This window comes from Lineus longissimus, chromosome 8 (genome assembly GCF_910592395.1).
Source record: "Lineus longissimus chromosome 8, tnLinLong1.2, whole genome shotgun sequence".
Taxonomy (NCBI): domain Eukaryota; kingdom Metazoa; phylum Nemertea; class Pilidiophora; order Heteronemertea; family Lineidae; genus Lineus; species Lineus longissimus.
In genome coordinates this window covers 5,605,006-5,613,744 of record NC_088315.1, presented here as the reverse complement: position 1 = coordinate 5,613,744, position 8,739 = coordinate 5,605,006, and the positions used below count along the sequence as shown (strand labels likewise).

The 8,739-nt window shown below is 39.9% G+C and overlaps 1 long non-coding RNA gene across 1 annotated transcript in view; it reads left to right on the top strand.

Moving 5' to 3' along the window:
* Window positions 1-2,814: 2,814 nt before the first annotated feature.
* The window catches only part of LOC135492846 (uncharacterized), a 53,160-nt gene continuing 47,235 nt past the window's right edge, over window positions 2,815-8,739 (top strand). Inside the window, exon 1 of the long non-coding RNA XR_010448134.1 lies at window positions 2,815-3,141. This is a non-coding gene — a long non-coding RNA (uncharacterized LOC135492846). The remainder of the gene's footprint in view (window positions 3,142-8,739) is intronic.

The window sequence follows — 8,739 nt, the reverse complement described above, 5'->3', positions numbered from 1 at the left end:
AATCGCAATATTGATGACAGGCCGATCCATTTTCATTAAATTGGCAAGGACAGCAATAATGGTTGTTTTCGGGATGTAAGTCATTTGTTCAAGCAGGTGTTGTCGTGGTGAAGTGGCGGATAATAGTCGATAGGAACTTAGAAGTTGTGGTTCTTCCTGAAATAAAAGCAGCTTGCGAGTCTGATATTTATTGGTGCACTGAACAGTTGGATCGCAATTGTTGACGTTGTTGCTCCTTCGGCAAATCGGATATGCACTACCAGAATAAGACAACCGGTAGGACTTCACATATAATTGGAAGAAGAAGAAGGGAAAGAGTGGAAGAAGAAGAAGAGGATGATGATAAACTGATGCAGCAAAACCAGGAATGATATGTAGATTCGAATTAAGCAACACTAGCAATAGGTCTACACTGAAGACACCGTAGGTCGCGACATTATCACAAATCGGCGGTCCAACAACAAACTCTAGAACTGCAACGAGAGAAGTTGCTACTAATGTTTGTTTACCTTTGCATATTGGTGAGTTTAGGGCAGACTGGCCATCTAGATTCTAAAATCTGTCGCCTTTTCGAGCCACGGCACTACAAGGCGGGTTATTTCAACCTAAAAAAATGTCTCATTGTACTATAAACTTGTATATTGAAAAATCTAAGCGGCGCCAGCCACTCACTCCAATTGCCACAGTATTTGTTCGTCACATCACGTTAGCGGTCTCCGTACCAATGCGCAAAACCTGGCGACCCTTTTGCATAGATACTGCGATCGCCCAGGGAGATAGCTGACAATTACCCTCGTCATTGTATGTGCCTCAAGATGACTACCAATTCCGCCCGTGACTTTCTCAGACTAATCGCATCGTTTTGGGATCGAGACGTGGTCAGTTGATACTTTATCTGCACGTCTTACTCTCTTGAGGTTAAATTGATGGCCCTGTAATGTACAGGGTGACATTCTGCAATCCCTATCCACGCTGTCATTGCCATTTATGATAGAATACATTGAAAACATGTAATATTGACATGAATAACAACTATCCTCAGAGCTAGGATACATGAAGTGAACGTTCACTTAAATCACATGTTACACCAACGGAAACGATACTTTCGCAACAAGTATATGGCTTTGGCCGCAATCATTCCTTGGGAGACCAATTTATGTATCATACTAATACATTTTCGGGTTAGTGGTCACCCTGTTTATTTGCAACGTGAGCAGTTTTTGGTGATGTCATGCAAACCCCCAACGCAAACCCTTGATAAACATTCTTCTTGGGTTTCCAACTGGTCAGGTTTCTGAGCAAGCTTTAGTGCAATGCCAATATTTGCTCTGCTGTCTTCAGGCCAGTCCACGATGTGATGCAGTACGAACAACGCATTCACCAACTACTTGTCTAAGTTATCCATAAGACAGGAAGGAGAACTTCAACGTGACAGAACGAGAACGAACCGAGTTTATACCAGGATTCACCAGCACTCAGCAAAACTTAGACCATTCTTTTTCTAAGCTTCTCAGAGAACTACAGACGTAGCCTCAGACAACTTTAGTCTTTATAAATATTTGGTGTAGGTGATCTTCTTTTGTCGTTGGAGTGTGATCTCATCCTGCAGCTCCCGTGAACATACATGGTATTATAACGTCCACTGATGATATCAACGGCAACCTATGAAAGTACAATCTAAGACGTTTGAAATTTGAACATTGATTTCATTTTCTTTGTTAAACTCACTAAAAACACCATATCCATTTCAAAGTAGATCCAAACCTACACTCATCGAAATAAACGCCTACGAAATATGAACTTAAGAGAATATTTTTTTCTCGTGATCACTGTCGGCAGAGAAATTTTGTTTTCTTCAGAATCATGATGAACGATATCAAATTATACATGTGCATATGATGCATATTTATAAACCACACGACTATGAAGAAACGCGGGGTCATGCGAGGTAGGTTGCCTACAATTTCTTTAACTAGTGGGTGTTTGAATTATTTTAACTTCAATGGATGATTCAGGTACTTGAACTTGTAATTACATGTACTTAAGATCTATAAACAGAATAAACTCCGTTGCTTTGAGCGAAAGATGATACGAATGATATGCAAAACGGTACTGTTAAGCACTACAGCACATTGGATCTGAATCATGAAACGTCAATGATATTGAGATCGATACTTATGTATAGCGCTTTTCTATACACGGATCCTTTCTCAAAGCTCTTCGTTATTCCAGCAGTTACTGGTAAATCTGAAAATGAACTTCAGCACAAGTGCTTTTCCCGGTCAAAACATCTTTTCCTTCAGGATTGAGAACAAAAGCCATCGCGATCGGGATTGTCAAATATCGTCAATCACTCCACATATTAACTACCAGATGGAAATGTAGCGTCCATTGTCCTGATTTACTTAAGTCGCACGGATACTGACGAGAATCAGAATGAGATACCTATGGTCGAATATTTAGATATTACAATATATGTAATCTACTCTGACGTGGGGACTTTCCACTGAGGACAGAATTCCCTTCAAGACCCTTGGATTTTTCTAGACTTGCTACTATTTGTCCATTGTCTTTATGCTATTGAACAGACATTATTTAGTGGTATCGGGAATCTCATTACATGTTGATCACATGGGGTCAACAAGTTTCCAATCTCTTACATCGTCATCAGACTTACAGTCGCCCCCTCCAAATCTCCATACCAGCCGTTGTGCCAAATCACAACCTCACGAGCAGTGAATGACAATAGTAAACGAGATACCTTATTCATCACGCCAATTGATCTCGGTATATATCCGAGCTCCAATAATACGTTACTTAGTTTCAACCACCGCCACTCCGATCGCGTCATAATGAAACAAGGCTTAACCGGATAACCAGCCTTTAGACGGAACGCCAGCGCCGTGCCATCACATCGCGCTCGGACTTACAACGAAGAAATCTTTCTTATAAGAGAGAGAAGAATTCTTACCGGAAATTGTTACAACGCAATCCGAACGCCGGAGAGGAAACATCAATAAAGAGCTGACTTTAAATTTCTTCGTTTCGTTTGACGGTTTAATTTTTTGAAGAGGATAAAGAAAACTCTTCCTTTGGATTTTTAAGTGCAAGAAGTTATCAATCCAGTTTGGCGTAAACAAGGTAGGGGTGTTTAAATTCTCTTTTTGTGTGTATACTTATCGATGACATGTTACTTTGTGACACCACGGCTTACATCCGTGGTGACAATCTGTGTCCAAACGGGAATCTACTGTACTCTCTGCCAAGGATGTCTTTGGCAATTCATATTACCCGCCATCGCGGTTGGTGGGAAACGAAGGTCATCATCAAAAGAGGCTTACTGTGCCATTGGTCAGTTTCCTTGCGGTGGCGAATGCAGTGTGGGTAAATATCCTCGTGGAATCAGGTCTTTCGATATGCTCAGCAAGAACGGACTGTTCCTTTCCATTGAGATTTTCAGAGTCATCCTTCTCCACGAGTTCGGTAGATGAAAAGCAGGACACTTTATTTCTTCTCTTTGTTTTGATTAAACTGGTTTCAGGCATAAAGGAAGTGACAGAGCCAATTATTAGGATATCGATTGTTCAAAGCGTCAAGGAGCATCGTTGATCAAGCGATTTACTGCTCCAATGTTGTTGACAACGTTCTCTGACGTAGAGTCTGGTATGCGCATGTGTAGCGGGACACGAATCGAAGTCCTCTAAGAAGTTGGGGACAGGATACCTTTTTTCGGGGGGGGGGGGACATTTAAGATACAATGTAGTAACAGCGGGCATCGATCATACTCATCCGTAGGCCTATTTGCGTCGATGCTTTGTTTTCGTTTATTTGATAGATGATAGCGATGGAGATATCTAACTGCACGACACGAATCTATCCTTGTAGAGTCGTCTCTGGTGCTATAAACACGGGGCCGTTACTGATTCTTTCTGAAATAATGAGCAATTACAAACTGAAATCGATGTATAGCTCCTAGGGTTTCGCCGTTTAATTTTCTCAGCATGGTACAGGGTTTGTCTTACAAGTAAATGGAGTTTGTTTGTTCAAGCAAAACAAGACATTATATCCTTAGTTTAAAAGTGAGAAATCTCCCAGTCATTTCATGGACCATTCTCTTGTTGCTAACGATGTTGTCAACAGTGATTAATAATGCGTTACATTTGTTAGTTATCAGAATGCAGAAAATGGCTTTCAATTCAATGAATTTAGATTCTTTTCTCGTCGTTTGATTCAAGGGTAAAAAACAATGTATTCTGGAATAACAACGACAACGTCCAACGTTATAATCGTAAAGAAGTATTTCAATATCTCAGGTGTTTCTTTTGATCATGCAAACTGTTTCTTGATATGTAATTTATGAAACTTTTCGAGTCATTTGAGAAACGGAATACGCAAGACGCTTCATCAAACCATAAAGGAGTCACTGTCTTTGAAACTCTTTTGTAACGTTTCGTGTATGTGTGAAGGTGTACAGGATAAAACCTTCTGCATGAGTGAGGCAAAACACATTTCGTCGAAAAACTTTTACTCGTTTATGAAAAACTGCAACACTGTACCCCTACATTAACGTGGCCCGATACTATGTGTACATTTCTTTCACCAAGGTTGCACTCGAGAAGGAGTAAAAACCCACTCATCCACCATCAAAGAGAAAGACGTCGCGTCGAGTCGTTCACTCACACCTGAATGAATCCTTTTGCTTTAGACACAATGAGAACCCTTTTTCTCAAATGCTCGGCCTACCCAGGATTCCGTACCGGAACTAATGCAAGCTAAAGCGATTTCATGATTGCTGTCGACACAAACAACAGCCGGGACTAGGCGTAGATGCTGATGGTAGTGCGAAGTTGGTTTTAGACTTAGAAATGTACACCACTTTAATCTTTTCATCTTCATGAAATTTTGTTTCTGGGAAAATCCATGATGTTGTTGAAAGTTGATTTTTTACTTCAGAAGTTTGTTGTAACTGCAATGAAAAGGCTCTAATTAAAGCAATCATTGACTTTTGGCTAAGTAGGCCTTCATGTACATGTATATGGTGTCGTCTAAGTGAACAAGGAGGTAATTTGAACAATACATAGATAAACCTTCCTGAAGGGCAAGTGTTACTCTCGATAAAGTTGCAAAAGAGGGCGGTTATGGTTATGGAAAAATTATTTTATAGGGTTGACTGCCGTGAAAGACGAAAATGGTAAAGGCCAACTGATGTATTACCCATTCGACTGCTGTATATCACCCTACATAAGTATTTAGTGTTCATGTATATGGCAAGCTCTCTTTGAGCTTTAACAATCTTAACCACATCTTCTAACTCTATAAAGGCATTGCTTCCTGGGAGCATTTCGGCCTCAGAAACACAATATCAAACCTGTCTCTGGAACGTATTTCCGTGACAGCGGATTTGCCCCGCGGACAAGGTCTCTTTGTTGCAGTTTCTGGACTTTCGATGACCTATTGAGAGAAGTCATTTGATTGACCTTCAATCAGTAAAAGAAACTCAGTTCTATCGAAAATCCCAATCCACCTGTACTAATAAGTGCAGCTACTTCGCATGTACGTACATGTACTATTAAAATGATATTCTTGATAACACTGTCCACTGCCCAAACTTCAACACATAATTTTCGATTCATAATTTCAGTAGTTATCTGGCTCATTTCAACCAAAATACATCTTCTAGATATTTGTGAGGCATTTTTAATATCCATTAATAGCATGTCAGGATAGATATTATTCGTCATGACATGTTATTATCTTTTTATGCAACTTCATATTAGGAAAAATCAATATTCCAAACGGAGCTTTTTGTTTGTGGAGCCAAAGCTTTCAATTATACAGAACAGCCACGTCATAGGCTGCCTAATTCAATTCGTGATTTTCTTGAAATTACAATGTACCTTTGTGGTGAAATGTGCCCTGGGGTTTAAAGGTGAGAGGTTATTGTTACGTGATCTGTTCCTTCAATGAAAGAAATAAAAAATCGAGCAACACTTTGACTTGAACAGAGGCGGTAAAATCACTAATTTGATAATCGAAACTAACGAAGTTTGTTTACTTTACTGTAGTGCCTGTGACGTAAGAGAAATATGACGTTTCTCTGGATATGTTGTTGTTCAAATGAAGATTTCCAGATCTTTTTGGTGTCTGAAAACTTATCAAACTACAATAAACAGTAAACTAGAACACAATTTAGCATTACGCCTACGGAAATAGGTATTTAAGCAATTTCCCTCGCCGTTGCTCTTTGTCTTAATCGTTGAGGTAAAGATTAATCGTTGTCATTCTTGTTGTTACCTTATACTTTATCAAAATGGTGATAAAGTTTGAAAGTGGGGTTCTTTACTCTGAAAGTGACAAGATATCACAAGATTAAATTAAACCCTTAAAAAAGTTCTCCAGCATGCTCTGTTTTACTTTAAGCTTGCGTTGTCCAGATTACACTGTCTGGCAGCTGATTCTGACACTTTTATTTATCCTTTCAAATTTTAAAGGAAAAAAGGAAAAAATTCCTTCATTTGGTTCTAGCCCTGGCAAGCTTCAGCACCGAAGAGCAACTAGTTGCTGTCATAGAGTTGCAATTGTAATAGATGGAAAGCAGATTCGTCACGAGGGTAACATATCGTGTCAACTTACCCAAACGACAGTCTAAATTTGAAAAATCCGATGTGGAATTTCATAGCATTTCTTTTTCTATCTGAAACGTAAAGATTGACGGAGTTTCCACTGCCAGCAACGTCCACTGTAAGGGACGGAATAAACAATACCTATCGTCAACTGATTCCACACAAGATGTTGGAATACTAAGATCTTCAAGTGTTACGGACTTAACAAGGATGCATGGATTGTCAACATCTTCTAATGTGAAGCATGCCGGTCTACCTTCAAAGGAGGAGACTTTAGAATTGACATTCCCTGCCGGTAAGTCGGCATGATATTAAGGAGAGGACAAGTAGTCTCGACTTATCAGCTGCTGTTATGGAGGAAACAAAACACGTTGAATTACCAACAAAGCTGTACGTGCCGCTCTTCACCCGGCCCCGGCGTACAGAAAACAGCTGCTCAAGGGTAGTTGATAAAGCTTGGAATCAGTGAAACCTTGGAACCAGTGATAAACCTTGGAATCAGTCCTAAAAATGCATAAAAACATGAAATAATGCCATTCGAACCTAACGTGGTTACGAATCAACATTTGGAGCTTATTCTTACATGATCAGATCGGAATTTTATGGTAATTTAGAAATCTGTCGCATATCCGATTCAATAGTCTATATTTTAAAACAACCCAGTTGTACCTCGCCTCCAGTGTACAGTACTGATCTCCCAAATATGGGAAGACACGCCCACCACACACCCATAATATGGACCAATAGCGCTCCGCTTATAAATACGCCACCACCACACGGGGCCTTTTCGATCAGACGAGTTGCCTGGGAAGTTGGGGGCCTGTCATGCATTATGCATGGATAAGGTTGACGACTATGTCTAGGCCTAATTGTCTATGATTGACTGATATTTTATAACAAACGATGAATAAAAGAAGCCTAGTCATGTATGTTTATTACCGAAGTTTGCGGATGAAAAATTTCCTTCGCCGTGAGCGATTTCTTACATCTTCCAGTACGCATCGAGGGATGCAGAGATCTTTGTGACGTCACCAGTTCTAAGCGGGTTTTTTTATTCACGTGTGTTTGTCCTATGATCTCGTGCATCTAGTACCGAGCATAATACTATATCGTCTATGGAATACAAAACAATCATAAAAACTAATTTTTGCTTCCATTGAAGAGAAATAAAATATTTTAACGACCACAGCGCATTGCCAATTGATGACGTCATCCTCCACATTAAAAATGTTGGCTTCTGAACGAACTGGCAAATTGCTATCAATAAAGTCAGCTGGGACGAGACTGTCAGTTGGGAGGGTATAAATCGTGGAAGGAACGCACCCGATTTCCCGCGCTATTTCCAGAGTGATTCCATGGTTTACATTGAATATTCCAAGGTTTATCAGTGTTTCCAAGGTTTCACTAATTCCATACTTTATCAACTACCCTGCTCAAGTGTCTCAAATATCGGAGCGATGTAATAAGTAATAAGTTTTTGGACGTACATGCACTCATATAATTCGCGATAAATGGAAAATGCATTTGAATGAGATTGGTGGTGTTGCCACCAAAGGGACCACATCGGCCTCACGTGATCATCAATCACTAAGGTCATTTGATCAGTCATCAGAAACCTGCTGTCTGTTTTGATATGATTCGATGTATCAACACGATAAATAGTGACGTTAATGTGTTGCCGGGCACAGGAAGTGTGGCAGGTGATGGCCGAACTTAAGAATAATGGGGGACTTAGTCAATCCAGCTTCAGCTGGGATCTCTAATATAAGAAGCTAGGGTAAAGTTGACCCTTGTATTACAACCTGCATGAAAATACATTCCCGGAAACCATTTAAAAATATTTCACTGGAGTAAAGAATTTTGTGCGAGGATGAATGAGTCACTGAGGCAAGTTTAGCCTGAGTTGTGTGTACGTCCGGCGGACTTCAGGGCAATGTCGCCGCTCATTATCCGTTTTAGACTACAGATTCTGGATGTGTCCAACCTCAAAACTTACTCACATCCTGTCGTGATATCTTTCTAAAGTGAAATAATGAAAACTAAACCATTACAAACTGACAGTACGTATCCATTACTACTATCATCAGCCTTGATCACTACCAACTGGACTACTTAT